Here is a 22726-nt window from a genome sequence, read left to right on the forward strand (position 1 = left end):
AGGACATCAAATGGGCAAAATAACACGTCTTCCGATCCCTTGGATGATGGAGATGTGACGTCTTTGTTTGATGAAGCAGGCAGAATCCAGGAAAGAGAAGAGTTCCCGCCCCCGCCCCCCGCCCCCCCCAAAAAACCCTCTACTGGGAACATCATGAGTTCTTATTGACTTTCCCTTAACATTCTTCTGGTCACAGAAAGGCATAAAATGCCTCCAGAGAAAGTCTTCTCAAAGCTCCTGTTGGTTTCCCTTGAAGTTCCAGAGGTATTTAGGCTATGGCAGAACCTTTACACCAAAGGCTGGCTCTGCCAGGAAGCCAAGTGAAGCACCTGAGATCAGAAAAGGAGAGTTGGGTAGGATCGCCAAGTCAGAGGGGCATGAGCGGAAGTCTCAGGTAATTGCATGGCTTCTCCTGGTCTCCAGGTGGAGGGACAAATTCCAGGTTAAATAGAGCTGAAGGAGGAGACCATTCAATTTTTGTATGGAAGGTGGCTTTCAAGCAAGTACACACTCATCTCCACCTTCTCCCAGCTGGGGTGAGGGCTAATATATGAAGGGGGTTTTTTTTGTCTATATGTGGGCCGTGGTCCAAATGGCACTACGGGCCCAAGTCCACATATCCACTAGATTTCTTCACAGTCCCATCCCTTTGCTCCTTTTTTTCCCAGATTGCCTTACTGAGATTCCTCTTTAGATTTATTGGTTTTTCATCACATTTCTGCTATCTACAGGAAATTTCCCAAACTGGTTTTCTGGGAAATCCATGTGGGACACTGAGAAGTCCTGGGGGCTTCAAAAGTAGAGATGGAGGTAGCCTGCAACCTGCAAACTTCCCTTGACCTAAAGGAATGACCTAAAGGGCTGTCCCAGAGTTGAACACTGCCCCACCTCAGGGGTGGGGACATCCCCTCTTCACCCCCTCCCTGCCTGCCTGTCTGTTCAGTCTCTCTGTCTCTGTCTCTGTCTCTCTCTCTCTCTGTGTGTGTGTGTGTGTGTGTGTGTGTGTGTCCAGCCAATGACTCTAAAGAGGAATATCAGTGCTGGGCTAACACAAAGGGTGCCTCTGGCAACTCCCTTGTTTCCTCCTCTCTCTTTGCCTCTCCGTCTTCTTCTGCGGCCAGAAATTCACGTCTCTTCTTCATTGGGTGGACTGCCTGGAAACAGACAGACAGACAGACAGACTCCCCGTCATATGGAGTGTGTGAGTGTGTGGGTGAGAGACAAAGAGTTTCTGACAAACAGGACAAGCCAAGGCGTCACAAACACAGGCAAGCAGAAGAGGGTCCTTAAAGGCTTTCACTAAAGGGAGACCCTGGATAGAGTCAGGGGGTCACAAGCTGGGCTTAAATGGGCAGGACAGCACAAGATTACTTGGAAGGGGTTCCGTCTGCCCAAAAGCAAAGCACAAAGAACACCATCCCAATCCCTTTGTTCTCTCTTCAAATAACAAATTTGCACACAATAAAAAACAAGTGTCAGCTGCCTCTCTGTTTTATATTTCTACCCACACCCTGTGATTGGAGGCTTCAGGGCAAGTGAAGGACCAGACCTGCCAGGTGGATGGACAGACACATGCGGACGTGCTAGGCCCATTTTATCATGGGGGGCACGAGCACCTTCTCCCCTGACGTCTCTTTGCATAGACTCCAGAGGGTCCACGCAGGCACACCCGCCCGCCTAGGCACATTTTGCAGGAATCAGCTCTTGGACCAGGTGCCATTTTGAACCGCAGTAGGGATTGACCTCCTGTGAGCCACCCATTTCCCCCAAGGGTGTAGTTCCATCCTGTGTAGCTGGTAATTCAGGATGCGTTCATTTCTCCCTGGTCCATTTTGTGATGATGAATGGCATAAGGAAAAGAGCATCCCCTGCACAAACAGTCTGCCATAACTTGTGTCCATTGTCAAGTCCTCAAAGCAAATATTCAAGGATGACAAATGCTTCGAAGATGACAAACGGCACCCACTGCTATCCAGTGAGCATTAGACCGATGACAAATAGTCGGCATTAAAATCCACAGAGGGAATGTTCCAGAGCAAATTTGCTGCCAGGCCAAGAACATGTAATATGCAGAAGGAGTCCTTCAGCACACACTGCGTTATGATGTGGGAAGACGGCGAGCCTGCACTGGGAGAGCACTCATCACTTGCAGGACGAGGGGCCCGGCCCAGCTAAAAGCTGAAGGAGTCTCTGAAGTCACAGCTGGAGCGGCGGCTAATGGAGAACCTGTCAGCCTGCCCAGAACGAAGGGAGGGAGGGAAGCCCTTCAAAAAGAAAAAAAAAGAAATAAAATATAAGTTTATTGCTGTTTTATGGCATTCTTTGCTTTCCACTGGGACTGAAGAGGTTTTTATGCCTTGTAGTGAAAGGAGGGACTTTGGGAAAAATCCTTTCCCAGCTGGACTATTTGTGAGCAAAGTGAGAACTGGGTTACACTCTAGATTCTGGATCAAATTGCACCCATCGTCAAAGGAGGTTTTGGTCCCAGATGTCCCTCTTCCTAGGGTTCATCCTCAACTTCTTTGGCTTTACAGTGTGTTGCAAAAGGTCTGAGAAGCTCTTAAAACAACATCTTCCCTGGACAGCAGCTGGAATTTACTGTGCAAATTCATCTTAATTACCTTAGTATGGTGGTTCAGATGAGCAAATTAGGAATCGTGGATGCCAATAGTTGCATGAAAAGGAAATACTGGTGTTTCTTGTCCCAAGAAATTCATTCAGGATAAAACAGAGTAAAATCTTGACCTTTTAGAATCTAGAAGTTGCTTTCTATGTGTTCCTCTCTGCTGGTTGCCATCATGCCCGTCTTCAAGGCTTTAGGGAGTCAATCCATCTTGTATGTGGCCTTCCTCTTTTCCTGCTACCTTCCACCTTTCCCAGAATTATTGTCCTTTCCAGGGAACCTTGCCTTCTCATAAGATGCCTGAAGTTGGACAGTCTCAGAGTCCTCATTTTGCCTCCAGGGACGGTTCAGGCTTGATTTGCTCTAGGACCCACTGGAAGGTCATCCGCCCAGCAGAACAAGGTATCCTCCGTGAGATAGTTGTTGAAACAATCAACTTGGTTCTAGAGCCACTTGGTCTATTGCACGGAATACAGAGGTCAGATCTACCCTGTGCCAGTTTTAGGGTGCTGGTGGAGTTTCATATTTTTGAATGCCTTTCATCTGGGAGACCCAAACATGTGAAAAGTGAGGTAACATAGCACACAAAGGAAAAGGCAACCCTAAATCTGTTTTGTGGTGCACAAAGGGCAGATTTTGACTCAACCACCTGCAGTCTGTAGTGCCACCGTTTAAGGAAACCTTCCTCGGCCTTGTGGCCTATTTGACTTCCACGCCCATCCTCCCCTGGCCATGCTGTTTAGAAATGATGGAGACCCCATGCAAGCCATTCCCGTCTGGCTGGTGTCAAACCCCAGTGGATGCCGCCTTTGGTTCAAACATCCAAGTCCTTCCATAGTGGACACATCACCATAAACTGCCAGAGAAATCTTTTAGCACAAATCTTTGTACTACTTTTCCTTCAATCCTTGGCAGCAATTAAAGAAATCATTAAATTCTTTTTATTGTACATCTGCAGGAGCCTGAAATTTTCCAGCACTTCGCTTTATGCTTTCTTGGATTTGCACATCTCTGTAATGGCAGTAATAAATAACTGCTGAAATTATTCATGCAGAATTCAGGACATGGAGAAATAATAAATAGGATATTCTATTTACTCATTAGAATGTCACCAACATGCCAAAAGAGAGAGAGGGAGAGAGGAAGAGAGAGACTTTCTCCTCAATGCTTTTTTGTCTTGCCATGCACTGATTAGCACTGAAATTAAAGCTCCTAATTAATAAGTAAAATATTTTTTACCGCCATTAGTTACAGGTATATATACATGCTATGAAATTTTACAGGGAACTGCCCATGCTACTCGGACTTTCACTGCGATGCTAATATTTCAGTTCAATCATTCAGTGAATGGACAAGTTTGCAACTTGGCGAAAGTCATCGCCCGAAGGAGGACCAAGAGCCGATTCGGCTGAGAAGCAAGGAAGGCGAAGCCTCATTCCGATTCCGCCATACTCTCTTGGCCTATGATTCTAATAAAAAATTAAAAAAGTCAAGCCTTGATCTCACTGGAGTTTGGATCAGCCAACAACTCTCACCGGAGGGTTCTGAGTTCATCAGGAGCGTAAGCTGCAGGCAGGAGGCTGTTATGTTCACCCAACAGCGTACAACCAGGACTAATCTTACTAATCACCTTCACTTAAGAAAAAGGCACTCTAAGCTCATTAAGTAAGGCTAATGATATTCAGCAAGATGAGTCAAGCCTTCAGGGGAAGCTTCTGCTCTCTAATTTCCAGCACACTTATAAAAAAAGCAAACACACCTTAATATTGTCACTGGTTTTTTAAAAAACATTTGTGTCACACTTTAATATTTCTCCTGCTAGACAAAACACTGTGTTTTTTTTTTTTAAAAAAAAGTTCTCAAAAGCTGCAAGCCACAGGTTTTTGTGGCTACCATTCTGTTAAATTTATTTATTTATTGAATTTATATGCCGCCCATCTAGACATAGTCTACTCTGGGCAGGTAGCTGCAGGTAGCTTGGGGAACATCACCATCCTTGGTGGCAAACGAGGGACAGAGAGGCCGAAAAGAAGTGGCATCAATGAGGACAGAAGATTTGCTCCATCCTCGGCCGCTTGAACCAGCCTCCCTGCTTGATGGCAGCATCGCTTTGCATAAAGCCAGCCCAAAACTTGCCAGGGAAAAAATCTCTGAGTATGTAAATCAAATCAAATCAAATCAAAATTTTATTTCTTCATATTCATTTACAATACTTGAAACATTTTTTTTTTAAAATGAAAACACCGTCACAAGGCAAAGAACCAGATGAAGCACCGACAGAGATTACCTGTCACCTGTCGATCCATCTGTTATATAAAAGCAACATTAAAATCTTGTTCCAAAGCAGAACCTTAATAAAAATGTCAAACTGGTAAAACCAGGAACAAAAAGAAACAGACCGAACCATCCAGGCCTTTTGAAGCATGTTTATAAGTATATGGCATGTGTTCTCCAAAGATGTGAGTTGCCCACTTGTGCCGAGACTAGCACCACAGAAGTGGGTGCAAGACGTAAGCCTGAGATGAGACAGTCTTGTTGTAGATTTTTAAAAAAATGTTAAGGAAACACTGGAGGCAGAAGGGGAAGGCAACTCTGCCAGCTTGACCACGCTCCATCACGGTGCTGTGAGATACCTTTCCGAGCAAAGGTGCGTTTTCTGCCTTCACAGGTTCCCCATGCCATTTAGCATCTTAGCTTTTTATAGGTTACCTTGGCTTCCCAAATTCTCACACTCAATGAGAAGGCCAGAATATTTATAGATGTATAGATTTATAGATATATAAATACCGAAGACAAATTTAGAAAGGGCAGCCCTTAAGTAGGCTTATAGACCTAGTAACTAATTGATAGTTCCATCTAAAGTAGACCCACTGAATCCATGGGATTTACATTCAACTGTTGATTCAAAGAAATCTTCTGAGACCCTGAGAGAGCTGGGAATGCCAAGTAGATTCAGGCCATCATCAATTTGCAGGGCTTTATATGTAAACATTCGGGTTGGTACATTCTGCTCAAAATCAAGAAAGATTTAACACAGAACTATTAATATATGTGATGTTATTTCATGAAGTCAAGGACTTCCTTATCTATTTCAAACTGTGGTCCATTTATTTTTGCTATGCTCTTTCCATGAATAAATCATTCCAGACAAACCTTATCTCTTTTGGTTTTTAAACTAGATCACTATATTAGTAGATTGCGGGGATGCTGCGAAAGTAATTTGTCTTGACTTTATCTCAGCCTTTCACAAAGTTCCCATGGTATTTCGGTTAGCAAACTCAATAAAAGTGAAGGAGATCATAATGTGTATTTGCAGTTGATTGGAAAGCAGATTCAGTCAAATGGGAATGAGATTTCTAATTGTAGAGTTCTGTCTTGGTCCCAGAAATCTTCAATATTCTTGTCAGTGACTTAGATGAAGGGGTGAAAAGAGTCTTCAGCAATTTTTCAGAAGATTCAAACTGGGAGGAATAGCGGACACCTCCAAAACGAAGAATAAGATTGACAGAGTGAAAATGGGTGGAAATTAACATAAAGATATTCAAGAAACAAATAAATGTTTCTGCAGGTAGACCTCAAATGCACAGATGTGGAAAGACAAAACTGGACCACCATCTTTGTCTGATCTGCTTTGATCAGGATTCCTGCCTGGAGCAGGGGATTGGACTCGATGACCTTAGGTCAGTAATTCTATGATTCTATGAAAACCATCAGTATCATTAGAAACAGGGCTTGTGACAGGAGGGGTCGGTGGGACATAATATGTTTCAAAGACTGGAGTGTGGAGATAACAGAAGAAGGTCACTCCCCAAATATCTGAAGAGTAGTTCCAGGGATGAGGTGAAGTTTGTGTTTTTTGCTTCTCCACAGTGCAGAGCAACTCCAGTGGGAATAAACAGGATAGATTTCAGAGGGCGTTCTGGATTTCCTGCACAGACCAGGAAGCTGCCCTACAAAGGCCATTCCCAATTTTGGCTCTGGATGTGTGTGGGAGCAGATTTAAACTATTAAAGGAAAAACCGGGGAGGAAGATGGAAGCACGGAGAATAATAATTAGTCTGTCATAATGCCATTAAAGAAATTGAGAAAGATTAACTTCTCCTATAAACATACATCAACATTCCATTCCACAATTAAAAACAATTTAATTAATCAAGCAACAACACCTCTAATTAAAGAAATGCTTTTCTGTCTCTTGCTAGATTTGTTTTTTTTCCCTCCCAGTTTGCCTAATGGGTTGGGTTTGTTTTCCTTTTTTCCACAGAAGCAACACAATACTCCAGGATTTAAACAAGCGCCATGTTGGATTGGCTGCCTCCCCCTCGATGCCTCGATGGCCCACTTCATTTTCCTGGCTGTCCCTCTTCCCCCCCCCAAAAAAAAAAGCCTTCATTCTATCGGGGTGTCCCTCCAGCGTTGCAGCCTCAGTCCAGGAAAAGGATTTCAGGACACATTTTGCTTTATGTGGGTGATTTTAAAGTACTTTCCTGACTGAAAGCCTTAAAGTAGATATAAACATCTCAAGGAAGGGGAAGGTTTTAGATGTGATTTAAAAGGCAAGGCAACTGGCAACTGTGCCATGGCTACAGAAGAAAAGATGGCAATAATTACAGCCTTCCAGATCCTAGTCAGAGTTTGTGGAGTCAACCCGCCTAGTAAAGCAAAGAAGGGATTTCCTTGAAAGATGGATTTGGTGGTCCGGGGACATTGCATGGAAAACTTCCTGGTTGGTGCATCAATTTTGAAGCACGGCTTCTTTGAAGATGCATCTCGGGAGAGATTAACAACATGTTTTCACCTGGTTTGGCTCTCATTTTAATGGACTTTAAGGAAAACCCCTGCCGGAAAGATTCAGGACCATCAAAAGGATCTCTTAAGCGGGTCTTCCTCTTCTTCCATTAATCATAATCCTTTTGGCTTTGTTGACCTCTCTCTCCACACCGAAGGAGAGTGGAGTCACAAGATGCAAGCAAGACCCAACTTGTTTGTTTGGGCTTCAAAAGTGCATGCCATGCGAGAATATTATCAAGGCATTTTACAAATTTGAAGCAATTAGTTTGAGGCCTTCATTAGTTCAAGGCCAATAATTAGTGAGGACTGTAATTCTGTAAGCCATTCTGCTGTAAGCCATTCCGCTGCTTTGACAATAATGAACCAATGAAAACCCATTAGGAGAACATAATATGAGTCCACGCACAGCCTGTGGTTATTTCTGTTCTGGAGCCTCTGCTCAGCTACGTTTCATATAATCTGGACCCCAAGGCTCGGTCCGTGTCACTCCCAGGTTCAAAACGATGCTGTCAAGCGATGCTGCCCATCAGCTCTGAAGCTTTTGGGGTGAATGTGGTTTGTCCCATTGAGCAAAACTGAATCCCTCTCTCAGCTCCATCCCTTGGTTAGGAGGTTAAGAGTCGATTGCTGGCTGGATAGCTCAGTGGTTTAGGTCTCTGGCTGCAGAGCCAGAGGTTGGGAGTTTGATTCCCCGCTGGTCCTCGCAGCTTGTGTGGCCTTGGGCACCCTGCACAATCCTAGGGTTCTCCCTACAATAAGAGAATGGGAAGCCCCTTCTGAGTTTTCCCCAACTAAAAAACCCTGGAGAGGGTTGTCATAAATCACAACTGACTTGATGGAACCTGATTATATGATTATTAAGGGTGACTTCTGGCTGCTGTGAGGGTACAAGCAGATCAGCTGCTGATCTCTCTTCCGTAGCAGAAGATGTCCACATCAAAATCCAAGTTCTATATCAAGAAAGAGCTGAACCACGCCTTCCTTTTTTCCTAACGTCTCTTACCTCGTGTAACAGTCATTGCACCAGTTATTCCTATGGCTTATTCCCATTTCTCCTGTTATGGGGAGGGGTCATGGACCCAAGAGACCCAGCATGGCCTTGTGGATAGAATTAGGGACTAGGATTCAGAAAGTTGGATTTCCCTGCTCCAAAAGTATGGATAGGGATGGGAGGAACTGGGAGATCTCACATGTTTTGAAAGCCCTTTTGAAAGGTCACCATAGGTTGGTTGCAACTCGACAACACAGGACACTCAAGGTGTGTGTGTGTGTAGGGCTGAACTCTCTCCCCACCTCACCCAAGTGTGGACATGATTTCTGTTTTCCCCTCTCATACTTTCTGGTTTATGATAGTTTATTGGTGTTAACAACCATGTATTTGTCATTGGATGGTTTAAAAAAGAAAGCCGAGTCTCTCATGAAGCTGAATTCTGCACCTCGCCGCTCAGGGGAGTGGGATTTGTGAGAAACATACAACAAGAAATGGGATGTTAAAGGCAAGACCTGTCGGGATGTTGAATCGATGACCACAATATGGAGTGACTGGATCCCCGCCTTCTGCAAATGATCCAGGTATGGAGCCCTTCTACAGTTTCTTCTACATATTGACCTCAAGCCCTCATTTCATTTCGCTTCTTGAATGGTCCTCGCCAGTGGAAATGAACCAGGGAACAAACTGGTGGATGGACATATGCAGGACGCCCGACAACCGGGTGCCGTTACTCTCTAATTCTACACACATGTGATCCTGACACCCGTTCTGCATGGCAGTGCCCTCTCCTTCCACAGCTCGGGGGGGGGGGAAGTGGTGTCTTCCTTTCAAACCAGCTTCTGGAAAACAAATTGGTCATCAATTGCGAACAAACATAGAAAACTGAAATGGCACGAAGATGGCCAAATCTTCTGACTAAATGCTTTTTCACATTGCAGGGAACACAGGCAGTGACTTGGTATCCATAGTATTTGCCTGGCAAATTCCTTGTATTTGGCTCCCGCCGTATCTATTAGGTGCACGCAGGCAACTTCCAGTTGCTGTAGAAATTGATTCAATTTGTAAAAGTTAGTGGTTTTTCAGCCCCAGCGAGGTGCTGCGTTAACTATTTAGGAAAAGCCTCCTGAATACTCCAGGTGGGCAGCGATCGGCCATATTCTCTTTGCTTCAGAATCGTTTGAGTCGTATTATTCTACTTTCAAGACCCCTGACCTGGCTTAAACTGATCTCAGGCTGCTGTGTGAAGAGTAAGCACTGAATATGGGGTTTTCCTCTATCTTCTCCTCCATCTTCCCCACCTCCTTGAAAGAATGTTTTTCCTTTCACTTTTCTGGGTGCTGTTACCATATTTGACAACAGAGCTGAGAAATGGAAAGACGGGACATGCCAGGGTCACCCTGATCTCTATCATTCTAGCTTGCCTTCGTGTTCCCTTCTCCTGTCCAGGCAAGGATACGTTCATCTTCCAGCTAATGTCCTTTCAATGGTTTGCCTTGGGACAACACTCAGTGATATGTGTACAAACTCTTGCGTGTGTGCCTGTAAAGAAAGAGGTGGCATTTTCCCACACTCAGTGCATTCACACCTGAAAGCTTCAGCACGGCTCAGAATAGTGCGAACAAGCATGGAATAAGAGCTCAGAGTCTCATCTAGGGTGAGCTTCGAAGTCTGTCTTCTGAATCTGCGGAAAATGTATTTCCATTTTTGTTTATTCCACATTTGTGTCACGGATTTTAATGGAAATCCCCTGAAGAAATTACAGCAATCATGAAATACAATAATTTTGGCAGGGCTAATGAAAGGCAAAGGAGAAAGATTCACATGGCTCTCCTGAAAGGTCCAAGTGCATCAACAGGAGGAGATGAGAAGCTCCAGTTTTTTTTTTTAGAAGTAACTGCCGTGGCCCAAGTGGTTCCAAAGAAATCAGCTTGCATTCCAAAGCATTAGACTGAGATTCCAATTGAATCTGGTCTTTGATGAACTTCTTTAACAATTGTTTTCCGTGCTGGAATCTCTGGTTTTGCTTGGGCCAGAAAGGCCCTCATTCTGGTAGCTAATACCATTAACTGAACTGTACTCAGATTCATCCTCCATCTATGAGCTTTCTGTTAAAACCACTAAGGTGGGTTATATTCATACATTCCAGTAGGCGCTCCAATGCTTAAACGAAGATTAGGGCTTTTAGTTCACTGTATATAGATCAATGCAGCAGATTTTGGTGCTTATAATTATTTCCTAACATGACTATGAATCAAACTTAGAAAGAGAGGTTGACTCAGGAGAACTAAACCCAAGTAACATTCAGAAATAAAATTATTTGTGCATTAAATGTGGCTTACCTGGTAGACAATGCACTATAGTCAATATGTTTATGTAAATATTTGGCAATGTGGAAGTCCATTCCCCTGTCCATAGTCCTATTGCCACTTTCAACATCAATTGTCCATCTGTGCCTGTATCCCTCCTCACTCAGTTCCTACTCCCAGTGTTATGCACGCTGTGTATCTAAACCTGTGGCCTACGTATCAAGTTCCATGTGTCTGAGGAACTGGGCAGTGGTCGACCAAACCTTGACCTCTGCTCTGTTATGCCAGTCACCTCTTGCACAAACCGAGAGCCAACCAGCCATCGCCTAAGCTGTTCTTCTAATCCAGCGGGCTTCCTGCATCACAAGCATGGCTGCTGAAACCCATCACCCAGTGTATGATGCAACAGGAAGGCTGCTGGAACCGAGGGATGCCTAAGTGGCAGCTGTTCTGCCTGCGTTTTAAGCGGTTGGCCTTAGTTCTTAAGGTGCCACAATGGCTTCCATCATGTCTCCATTTTTCTATATAAGATTGTTTTGTTTGTACTTCTGCCACTTCTTGAAAGCCTTGGCATTTCCCCCCCCCCCTCTAATGAGCCCCCAAAGGAGGAATTCAATTTCTCTCCATCTCCAGAAACAATAATTACAACAATATTGAAACAATAAGACTTTTCTCTCCTCCTTCCAAGCGCCTGGCAGATTTCTGGGAGCCACAGCGTCCACAAATGTGCTGGCTTTGGCACTGACTGCCCTTGCCGAGCAATCAAGCTCATTCATCATTTGGAAACAAAACTGTGTCGGTGTTATCTGCAGTTCTTCCAGATCTGTAGAGAGATGAAATTTATTTTCTGGAATAGGGGTTTCGTAATTGCAGCCAAGCACTACAGTTTTTGTTACTTCATTTTTGGTTATGGTGTTTCTGCATAAGTGTTGTAAAATTATCTTTTACCATTGGGGGAGGAGGTTAAGCCTACGATAGAGAGAGAGAGAGAGAGAGAGAGAGAGAGAGAACCTCAATGATTTAATCCTTTACCCTATAAAAAGCATAAAGGGACCCTATATCTGTTGATCTGAACTTTTACACTGTCTTCTAGTCAGACGCATCATATTTATGTTGATAAAAAGCAAAGCAATGTGTGCTGCTTGTATATATACTTCCCCATAGAGCATAAGATCATATCTGGATGGTTTACGACCTAATTATGCAGGTTACGAATTGCCCCCACCGCACAGTGAGCTGAGTACTCAACGTACCAACCTTGGAAGGATGGAACATTGAGTCAACCTCCAACCAGCTACCTGAACCCAGGATTTTCACTGCAGTACTGCAGTTTAGCCACTGTGCCACAAGGCTCTGCCTGGCATTGATACATATCTCTGCCACTTTTTCTTCCTGTTGTTTGGTGCTCCATTCCACATATGAGGGCTTTCTTAACATCAACTCATGCCAGCCTAATAGTTTGGCCTGTTCTCCTGGCATTGTTGTCCTATTAGATCCAGGGAATCTCATCAATGTCATATAGCCTGATTTTAGCAAATGTCTATCCTATGTGTGGAGGGCACAAACCTGAGAGCAGCCGCTGCTACCTAGAAAGAAAATAATAAAATTTAAGATTGCAACAGAGATCCATCTGAAGTTTTGCTTTTGCATCGGAAGAATACATTGCACAGATAGAGAACGAGGACCATGTAGCATTTCTGTGATACATGTAAAAAGGCTATGGAAGGCTGAGCACACCATAAACTAAAACATGAGTCCTAACAGCTGCCTCCATCAAGGCGAATAAATTTCTAAGTTACATCACATGTGGGATGACGTAGGGATCACAAGAAATAATGGGACAGTCCATTCCATTTTGCTGCTAGTTAGAGCTCACTTCAAATCCAGCCTCTAGTTCTGGCATTGCATCGCTATATAAAGCCTCCATCTTTACTGATCGATCAATCCGTTTTTATTTTGTGGTCTCTGACCTATTGAAGCCTCTGTCTTTACTGATGGAATTTTCACTAGACGAATATTTAAAGAACTGGAATGGGGATGGGGTGGCAGGGTACAAAGTAAAAGTTTTGAAGATTTGACTCATGTGAAAGTTTCACTGTTCAACAGGAATACAAAGAATACTCATGAAACGCCTCATTCTTGTCAGCTTAGGCTTTCTGAACAAGATGAGGCACCTGGATGAAGAATCTTAAAGCCCTCTGAGGTTACTCACCTTCTGTGAAGAGGGTGTCAAAAGCTCTTTCTGATTCCCAAAGGCTTTGCAATTTATGACAAATACAGGGGTGTTTTTTTCTGCTTCCTTTCCTTTTAAGGAGCTGAGCACACACGCGCAGAGAGAGAGAGAGAGAGAGAGAGAGAGAGAGAGAGAGAACATTGACTGTCTGATTGTTAAGAAAGATTCAGATTAGGCATCCTTCAGTCTCGAGAGACTATGGTAACATGCTCTGAAGAGAGGACTAGCAACAGCACCTAGTGTGGCTGAGAAGGCCAATTTAAGAAAAAGGCATCGTCAAATTGGTGCTTCAGATTCTTAAAGAAAGCGGTACCCATCCTAACTCAAGTCAAATGAAAGAACCTTCCTTTTTGTAGGCTTTGCACAGCTTTGCACTGGAGTAGGCAAATGTTGCACAAAATTGAACTGTGCTATGGGGGACGGGAGGAGGGCCCCTTTGTTCAAAACATCCCCCTCACTCCTGTGGGAAAGGGACCTTGCTGAGACCTCCAATACATTCTTAGGAGCTGCCTGGCCAGTTCTGGCCAGCCATGAGTAAAATATGGCAGCCCCTCCCCGTTGGCTGAGAGGGCGGGTCGAGGAAGGCTTCCCATCCTTACCGTTGAAGAAGGACGAGCAGGTCCTTGGGCTCAGCCTCTCTTTCATCAGATGGAAATGCTGCAGCGCCTCCATCGAGGGAAGATCCCTCAACCCACTTTGGGCCACTTTGAGGAAACAGGGGCACATGACTCCCACAAAGCTCCGAGCCAGAAAGCTGGCATTTGGAAATGTGATGCGTTCAAGGCCGGGCCTTCAAAGGCATCATTGTCTTTCGAAATGCAAACGAGAGATATGAAATGTGCCGACGTCAGAGACTAGTGGGGCTGGAAGGAACTTCAAAGGGCTTGACATGTCTGAACTGAGAATGGACCTTCTTTTCCCCCAAATAATTTCCATTTATTTAGTGATACTGGAGGAGAAAACAAGAACGTTGATTAAATCCAGCAGAAGGATGCCATGAGTGCAAAACCAGAAAGGCCTCGGGTGGAATACAGGCTGTGCCTTTCAGCTGCGATGCCTCAGAGTCCCAGAGTCGATGCACAGGAGGAGCAGACGGGCTCTCTTTCCAGAGTCAGGAGAACAGATCTTTAATTAGGTTAGGAATTTCAATGAGTATCAACATTTGCTAACTATCAGATGCAACTGTGTAAACCAACACCTACGAAGACAAGCCCCTAAACCACAGATAATTACACTGTTAACTGCAGTTAGATCAGCAGCAGGTGCTTCCATGATTCCGTCTTCATCATGTTGCCAGGTCTGCCTGGTCAGAATCCTTCCCTTCCCTGAGACCTTCAGGATGAATGTGGAGGCTGGGGTGAAGACAAGGGGGATGTGGACATGTCAGAGGGGAGAGATCCTTCAACACCAGTCAGAAAACAGGAGAGAGAGAGAGAGAGACTATGTAGAGGCTCTCTGGGGAAATTAAAGGCTCAACATACGATATCCAGGAGTAAGAGCAGCTAAGATGAGATGTCAAAAAAAGAGCCCCCCCCCCCCAAATTGAGAGTTTCCCTTTGCTGTTATGTTGTCAGTCTCCAGTTGTCTGAAATTTTGTCTCTAAAGCTGGAGACATGGAGAATGGACCTGAAAACCTGCATCTTGGACCCATAATTCGAGACCTAGCGGCCATCTTCCGTTGCTACCTTCCGTCATGCAGGTCCACCCTTGCTCCATGGCTGAGCAAGGCCAGCCATTGTTTCTTCAGCAGTTTCTTCAACTGATGCCTCACTTTCCTTCTGTTGTCGTGACCTACTCTTACCCTTTCTCATGAGACCTAGCCACATGCATCCCCTATGGCTGGCTCCATCACCTTCCCAAACCACCCAGAACCACAGCCCCCCCCATAAACAAGTTCTCAAGGCACCGTAAAGCTTGCTCCTCTTAGGGTGACATGGCAGGCTTTGCTTCCAGAGCACAGTCGCCACCACCTATGGCTTGGCTTGTGACTCTTGGGTTTTCCCCCACTCCACTGTTCTCTGACTCTACCCTTTTGTGACGCTCTGGCCTGAAAAGCCGAAGCAGAAGGATGGATTTAGCTGGAAGGATCTCAGGCAATGGAGCTCTCCTGTTAAACAGGGACAAGGGGTGCCTAAGAGAGAATACAAATTGGCTGAGTGGGATGATTAAGCCCCGAAAGCGGGCCACGTGATCAACCTGTATCATCGTGTGCCTGCCCAATTTGTGGTTGCATCGGCTGTTTTAACTGCCAGTTTCGGCTCCTAGAGGACATTGATCTACATAAACGTGTGATCCCTTTTGAGATGAACCATCCAGGACTGGCTCAAAGGGCTTGGATTTTTATTGCTGAACAAATTTGTAAAAAAAAAAAAAGTCACGACAGGTGAGCTCCCTTGAGTTTGCTCTCTAATTGGCTTGTCATTTTAAAATTAATTTTCTCGGTGGGCCTTTAATGAAAGCTCGTCACTTTTGGGGGGGGGCGCACTCCTGACTTTGTTTATCATGCTGGTGTTTGCACACAAATGATGTGGCTTGGCTTGATATCCCACACAAGGCTGAAAATTGGGATTGATTGCTGACAGCTGTCAGTTACAAGATGTAGGGACCCTGTTTTTCCATCTCCTCTTCAGGCTTAGAAGAGGGGAATGGATTAAATGGAGATACAACGGATTGGGCAAGGGTCTCCCAAAGGGAGAGAGACAGGGAGGAATCCTTGCCATTGTTAAAAAATAATAATCAAGGTGTCCACTGGGGTTTCAAATGCAATAGCTTATTCTTTATCCCACCACTTGGGTCATCTAGTTAAATGTGAAAGAGACATTATAGAAAACCTGTAACTAGATGGAAAAAAAATACTTAAGAAGGGACTGTCATGCTAGTGTGTGACTGTCATTCCTCTAATCTCCTGGTATATACAAATTGGGATTTGAACCCCCTCAGCAAATGGACTCCAATCCTTTCATTCTGAATGATGCATAATTCCAGGGAGCAATTTGACTGCCAATCCCAGACAACTGACCACCTGTGGGCATCAACTCAAGGGAAGAGGTAGGATGACAAGGGTTGTAAATAATATGAAACATTGAACGCCTCCTGCCAATCTCTGGAACTTTGGCAAGTTTTGGATCCACTTTGCCACACTCCTGCTCTGTGGTGTTAGACGGAAGCCAAGGATCAGGAAGGAGCAGCTTTCCTCTGGCTGTAGAAGAGCAAACCTCTGTGGACATTAGAGGGGAGAAGACATTAGATGCCAGACTATCGCTGGCATCCAGAAGTGCTTTCCTGCTTCAGCAGCCACGGGGTGTGTGGTTTTCAGAAAAGGCTCCTTGGTCCCAATCTGCCCAAGGGGTGCTTGTTCTTTTGATACTGAGAATGTTCAGCAACAGAAATGTGAAACACCACTTTCTGCACAAAAGCTTGCCATTTCTTTGATTATTTTCAGTGGCCCAATTTAAAAAAATCACCCATTCTTACGTTGAGACTAACCTTGATAGCCGCTGGATGGTGACGTAAGCTGTGTAGTCTGAGGCGGTAGTGGTGGTGATGGGGGGCAGGCATTAGGCAGGAACCGCGTGAGGTCCTGCTGGGGATCCCCTCCTGGTGGCTGGCAGGAAATGACATCTGCTCCTTGCAGAGAGTCGGTCCTGATGTCATGCGAGACTGACCAGGGTGACGTGCTCCAGCCAGAAGCTAGAGTGAGCAACCTCAGCAAATCCTAAATGTTTGGCACTTAAGCAACGCTTTCCAGCCCCACCAGAGTACAAGGCCAGAAGGGAAGCGATTAGCTTCAAAAGAACATGACATGCCATCTTTTCCCTTCCCTTCTCTTCCTTCCCTTTCTGCATCCCATGGTTTATATGATATTTAAAACACATACAGCATGAACTTTATTAATTGACCTCAGAGAACCTCTTTGATGGCGTATACGTCCCATAGGACAGTGCCCAGAGCAGTGTGAACACCATTCCAATAACATACACAAATCATTACCTGTAATGTATCAAGAAAAGGAAGGGAACAAAAACATACGTGGCTGCCATCTGTGTATCATGGGAAAACCTAGTTTAGCCTAGAAGGAATCAGGGGGAAATTCAAAATGTAGACAAATCTGATAGATTCAGGAGGAGAAGTTGACCAAGTCTTTGGTACCAAGTCCCGAATCCCAAGTCCCAAGTCCGAGTCCCTATTAAAAACAAGCTTTCCCCTCTCCCCCCCTCCAAGAAAAAAAGGGACAGGGTTCCAAGTCACAATCTGAGTCTTAGTCATTGGGGGAAGAAAAGACTCTGTGCTGAGGCCCTGGTGCGACTTAAGTCCAACTCAGAGTCAAAGGCAGCAGTTCAAGTCGGACGTCAAGTAATATTCACTGCCAAACAGCACAGAAACTCTCTTTTACAATGAATGTTTGAAATAAAACTTTGCTATATTTATATACAACTGGCTGGTGAGCTCAGTGGCTGCGGAGCTGGACGTTGGGGGTTCGATCCCCCAGCGAGCCTTACAGATTCTGGTTGACATTCATGGCATCAGCCCACCTGATGAAGCAAAGAAGGGTTTAATGATTCCCATTCAATGTAAACAAGAAGTGAAAATTTGTTTGAAAGGAGTTCCAAAGGAGCAGAAGATTTGGAGAAGTTCTTCCACCTCCTTCTCTTCCACCTCATCTGTCACCACTGTTCCCTAGACTGGTACATGGTAGAGAATATTATGAGGGAAGCAATTCAAAGTGCTTGTTTTGACATATAAAGCCCTAAGCAGCTTGGGCCCTAGATACCTGAAGGAGCGCCTCCTTCCATATGAACCTACCTGGCAATTAAGATCTAGCCAGGGGCCCCTTTTGAAAGAGTCGTCCCTCAAGGAGGTAAGAGGGATGACTTGTAGACAAAGGGCCTTTTCGGCAGCTGCCCCCAGACTATGGAAGGCCATCCTGAGGGAGATTCGTCTTGCGCCGACGCTGACGAAATTTCGGCGCCAGGTCAAAACCTTTCTGTTCCAGAAGGCTTTTAATTGAAATAATATCAACTATGGGTCCTTGTTTTATTTTTTTTTTATTATTGAATTCAAATTGTTGTAAGCCACCCAGAGACCTTTGGGTAGTGGGGGCGGCATATAAGTTAAATAAATAATAAATAAATAAAATGGTGCCCAGGCTGACAACACCATTACTGGGGCTGAGATATAGTCATGGAAATTTCCCTTTTCCTGGGAGAAATTGGATGGCATTTCCTCCACCCCCACTACCCAACCACTGCTCAGTGGAGGACTACTAGCACTCAGTAGCTGCAACTCAATCTCTCCCTGGACTGACACACAGAGAAGGTCAACAGAGGGTTATAGATAGAGTGTCAAACCACACGCCTGGTTTCAAATCTCGGCTCAGCCCAGCCGGTGGAAACTCACTGGGGGGGGGGGCGTTGGGAGGGTTGGCGCTGATAAACTACCCCTTGGGTGACTCACATTCCTCCATCACACTAATTGGGTCGCCAGTGGTGCACTGAAATGGACCAGACAGTCCATCGCACACACCAGATCTTTTCCCATAGATAACGTGGATTGCACTGATGTGAAAGCCTAACTCGAGAATTAATTTTCTGTTCTTCTTGGCAGAAGAAAAATAGCTTTTCTTTGCACATTAGCCTATGGTCTCCACAGGTTTTACCAGTTTCAGTGGAATGTGTTTGCTAAATTGGGGGTGGGAGGGCGGAGGCAGGAACAAAGATAAATTGAATCCAAACTGGTTGTTCATCCTCAGAACAGAAAGGATCCCTGTTCACCATCATCCTGATAGATGGAGAGCAACATTTGGCTAGGATTGCTGGGTATTCCCTAGTTTGCTGGTTGAAACCTCAGGGAATTGTTATCTGCTTCTCTGGGCCTCCAGGGAGACCAAGTGGGAAGCAAGACATTTTGATTTATGGGCATGAGCTGCCTTTCAATGTGGAACATGCCTGCCTCCACCCATTCCCAGCTGGCACAAGAGCTTGCTGCCTCAGAATGAACATGCTTGCGGGTGTGTTTAGGAGTGGGATTTTCTAAAAATTATTCCTTTGACTTCGAATCCCATAATTCTCCACTCCAGGAGCTCTACCTGGCTCACCTGAGAGAATGTCCAGAACTGGAAGGTTTTGACGCTTAGCTAGGCCTAGCTCTGCCCTAGTCTCCTGTTCCTGCCTGGTGTGACCTAGGAACATCCTGTCTGAAGAGGAAGCTAGGCAGAGCTAGTCTGTCTACCTGAGCCTCAAAGCCTTCCAGTTTAGACCTTTTCTCCTTGGTGAGCCACAACCAGGAACCTGTGAGGTGTAAGTCGTATAGAATCCCCAGAATAGGGAATTATGGGATATGTCATCTGATACATCCAAAAAGCTCATCCATGTATATGTGTTACTGCAGATGGCAAAGCATATCCATGACCCCCCTTATGTGTCTTGCTTTCATTTAGGGGAATGCAGGGAATGGAGCACCAGCGTGATGACTCCTAAGTCTTCTTCTTGCACACATTCTGGCAGAAGTGATTCAGAGCCTTGACATTCACCTCCTCCCCTTTCTTGGCCCTCACAAAGGGTCTACCCCATTTATTTATTTATTTATTTATTTATTTATTTATTTATTTATTTATTGCATTTATATGCCGCCCATCTAGACATAGTCTACTCCATGACATCATCGTGATCTGCCCCATCACCTCAGATTACATTGATGATGAAGAGAGGAAGAAACGAAACAAGATCATATATTTATAACAGAGCAACATAGTCAGCCTGAGAATGGAACTGTTCAGACAGCCAACCTCTTTCCACATGTGGTATTAAAAGGCACATCTCTGAGAGAATTATCTGCTAATCCCATGATTTTTATTCCCCTTTAACTGAATGCCAACCAAGGTTGAACATGGGACCTCCTGCACCTGTAGTTTACCTCCGATGAACACCTCAAGGATGATGTCAGAGTGATGTCATGGAGGCCACCTGTCCAAAGAACAGGCCACTAAATGAGCAACAATCTCTTTTTTTTTTCTCCAACAGGGACAGCCGCTCTCCATTCCTCTGTCCATGTTCGGAGATCTTACAGAGTGGTCCAAATGACCTTGAACATACCTTATAAGATCCACCATTGTTTTTTCTTTCTAGGTTGGCGAGGAAGAATTAGTGAATCTGATAAAATCACAGAGACACAGAGAGAGAGAGAGAGAGACAGGCAGGCAGGCAAGCAGACACACAGACACAGACACAGACACAGACACAGACACAGACACAGACACAGACACAGACACAGACACAGACACACACACACACACACACACACACACACACACACACACAACTCCTTGGAAAACATTTATTTATTAGACTTTCTGTGTTTATTAGACTTTCTGTGATGGAAATTTACTCCATTCCACTCAAGTGGCTCACTTAAGGGGCAGTGTAACTAAAAATATAAAGGGAAATTAAAATAAATAGACACGGTTCATGTGCTTGCGATGCCAAATACAGTAGAACACGGTGTGCTCTGGCGGGCCTCTTCCCCTGGGCCAGAGGCCAGGGCGCTCTCTTTGTGTGACCAACCTTTGTTCCCAAAACCACATCTCCTCTGGAAAAAGCAAAACGACAACAAGTTTGCAATGGTGATTTGATCAAAGTGTCTCTTTTGCCACTGTGGCCTCCGTCGAGGAGCTGTGTTACAGCCTACAAACGGCGCTGACCTCTTTGCGTAGGGTCCGAGGAGAACGGAGAACCAAAATGGCCGACGAGCAGTAAAAAGGCTGCCATTAGCAGATGGCTATTATTTACCTGTTAAGATTCACCTAGGTGTGGTGGAGAAGAAGTAATGAGGCTTCATTCTTCTTAAGGAACAGGGATCCTTAATGAGCATGAGGGCCTGATTCCTGCTCCCTCGTGAGTCTCGTAATGTTGTAAGAAAAAAGAAGCCAGCAAAGGCATCAACCTGGGTTTCCTTGGTGTGTCCACAGCAAAGTTGTCACCTTCCTCCCACAATAAGGATCAATCACTGCCCAGTGGGCACCTTTTAAATGGACAAGAAGCAGAAGAAAAGAGAAGAAATGAAACAGAAGAGGCAGTCTTGGATAATAGCACCCAAAGATGCCCATTTTGGTAATGAGGGAGGGATAACAGGCCATGGTGAACCAAGACTCGGGGGGGGATGTGGGAATAAAGGAGTGGGTGGGTGTGTTCAGGCACCCTTGCACACTCAGGAATTCACAGAGACAGACAATAAGGGAGAGCGAGTGACTGGCTGGCCAGCATCGGCAAGAAAAAAGCGCTGCGGATGCCCTGGCCTATTGTGGGGCTAACTAAAATTTTATCCAGTTTCAGAGAGAGGAGATAAAGTAAGGCCGGTGGTTTTTCACATTGGTTGTAAAGCTAGGAAGGCAAAATGCACTCTTGAAAGCAGAGGCATCTCCAAGGCCTGTGTGTCCATGTTCCATGTTTTTTGTTTTGGGGGGAGGCGCATGTGTGGCCTCAGCCCTCCCCCTATTATGTTAGGTCAGTGACATTGCTGCTGTTCTTCTGCCCCCTCAGCCACCACAATTGCACTTTCCCTGGCAGCGCCTGAACCTTGTCTCTCTCCTCTCCCCTCCCCAGGGCTTTGGGAATCACTGATACCACACAAGAACACACAGACACACACACACCTGGTCTGGCCAGCACCACTATCATCACTGCCATCCCTGCCAGCATCCTGGAAATCATGGAAGGCTCTCCCTGCCTCCTGCCTGGTTCCGTCCCTCCACCAGTAACACAGCCTCACACGGAGACTGTGAACTGGAGTCAGACTGGGGCAGAGACCACCCTTGGGAGACCGATGGCTCATGTTGTCTCCACATCAGGCGGGGCAACCTTCACAAAGGCACAGAAGAGTCATTCCAAGGATTTCTCAAACACTCCACCACCAGAAAGGTGATCATCTCCCCCCCCCAATGAACTACGTAGGGTAGTTCATGCAGGACTTCCTCCTTGTGCAAATTGGAGACACCGGTGTTATTGCTCCAGGTGGCAGCGCAGCCTTTCCTGGAAGTCTCTAAGAAGCTGGACCCTGTCCTGAAAATGGGTTCAGGACCCTGGATAGCTCCCACAACTCATAGTTTAAAACGTGGGGCAGATCCCCCTCCTGCCCTGTTCTCACCGTTCCCAGCACCCAGTGAGACTCATCCTTAGTTTTCTCCTTTATGAATTGTTCCAGCACACGTCTGTTTCCAGTTTTGCATTGTGGATGCCAGCTGGATAAGATGGTGGGATGGAGGCTTCTTAGGGAAGCTTGTCTGACATGACTGATCTTCGCATGGACAGCTCCTCTGTGGGAAGCTGACAAACCTCTCCAGAACATAACTGGGAAAACATTGTTTTAGATTCCCTATTCATAACAATAATTAAAGGCTGTCAAGTCAATTCTGACTGACGGTGACCCTTCCCAGGGTTTTCTAGGTATAGAGTTCTCAGAAATGGTCTACCAGCCCCTTTTGCTGTGGGTGCCCTGGCACTACTGTGTAGCTTGCCCAAGGTGACACGGCTTGGCTTTTCTCCCTGGAAACATGGGCAGAATTGAACTCCCAATCTCTGGGTCACTGAGTGATCCAACTAGCTAGGCTCTCTATTACAGGAATTTTAAAAAACAGATTCAACAAAACACACTTCACTGCAAAGCAGAAAGAAACCAGACAGCAACTACTTAATTGTTGTTTGTTGTTTAGTCATTAAGATGTGTCCAACTCTTCATGACCCCATGGGCCAGAAAACACTAGGCCCTCCTGTCTTCCACTGCCTCTCGGA

The 22726-nt window shown here is 45.3% G+C and overlaps 1 long non-coding RNA gene across 1 annotated transcript; it reads right to left on the minus strand.

Annotated features, from left to right (window-relative positions):
* Positions 1-584: 584 nt before the first annotated feature.
* On the minus strand, positions 585-13663 carry LOC144584472 (uncharacterized). The gene is made up of 2 exons (XR_013538737.1): positions 13544-13663; positions 585-13026 (listed from the first exon to the last, which is right to left on the minus strand). It is a non-coding gene; the product is annotated as an uncharacterized LOC144584472 (long non-coding RNA).
* Between the last annotated feature and the right edge of the window lie 9063 nt (positions 13664-22726).

Source organism: Pogona vitticeps, chromosome 11, assembly GCF_051106095.1.
Source record: "Pogona vitticeps strain Pit_001003342236 chromosome 11, PviZW2.1, whole genome shotgun sequence".
NCBI classification, from domain to species: Eukaryota; Metazoa; Chordata; class Lepidosauria; order Squamata; family Agamidae; genus Pogona; species Pogona vitticeps.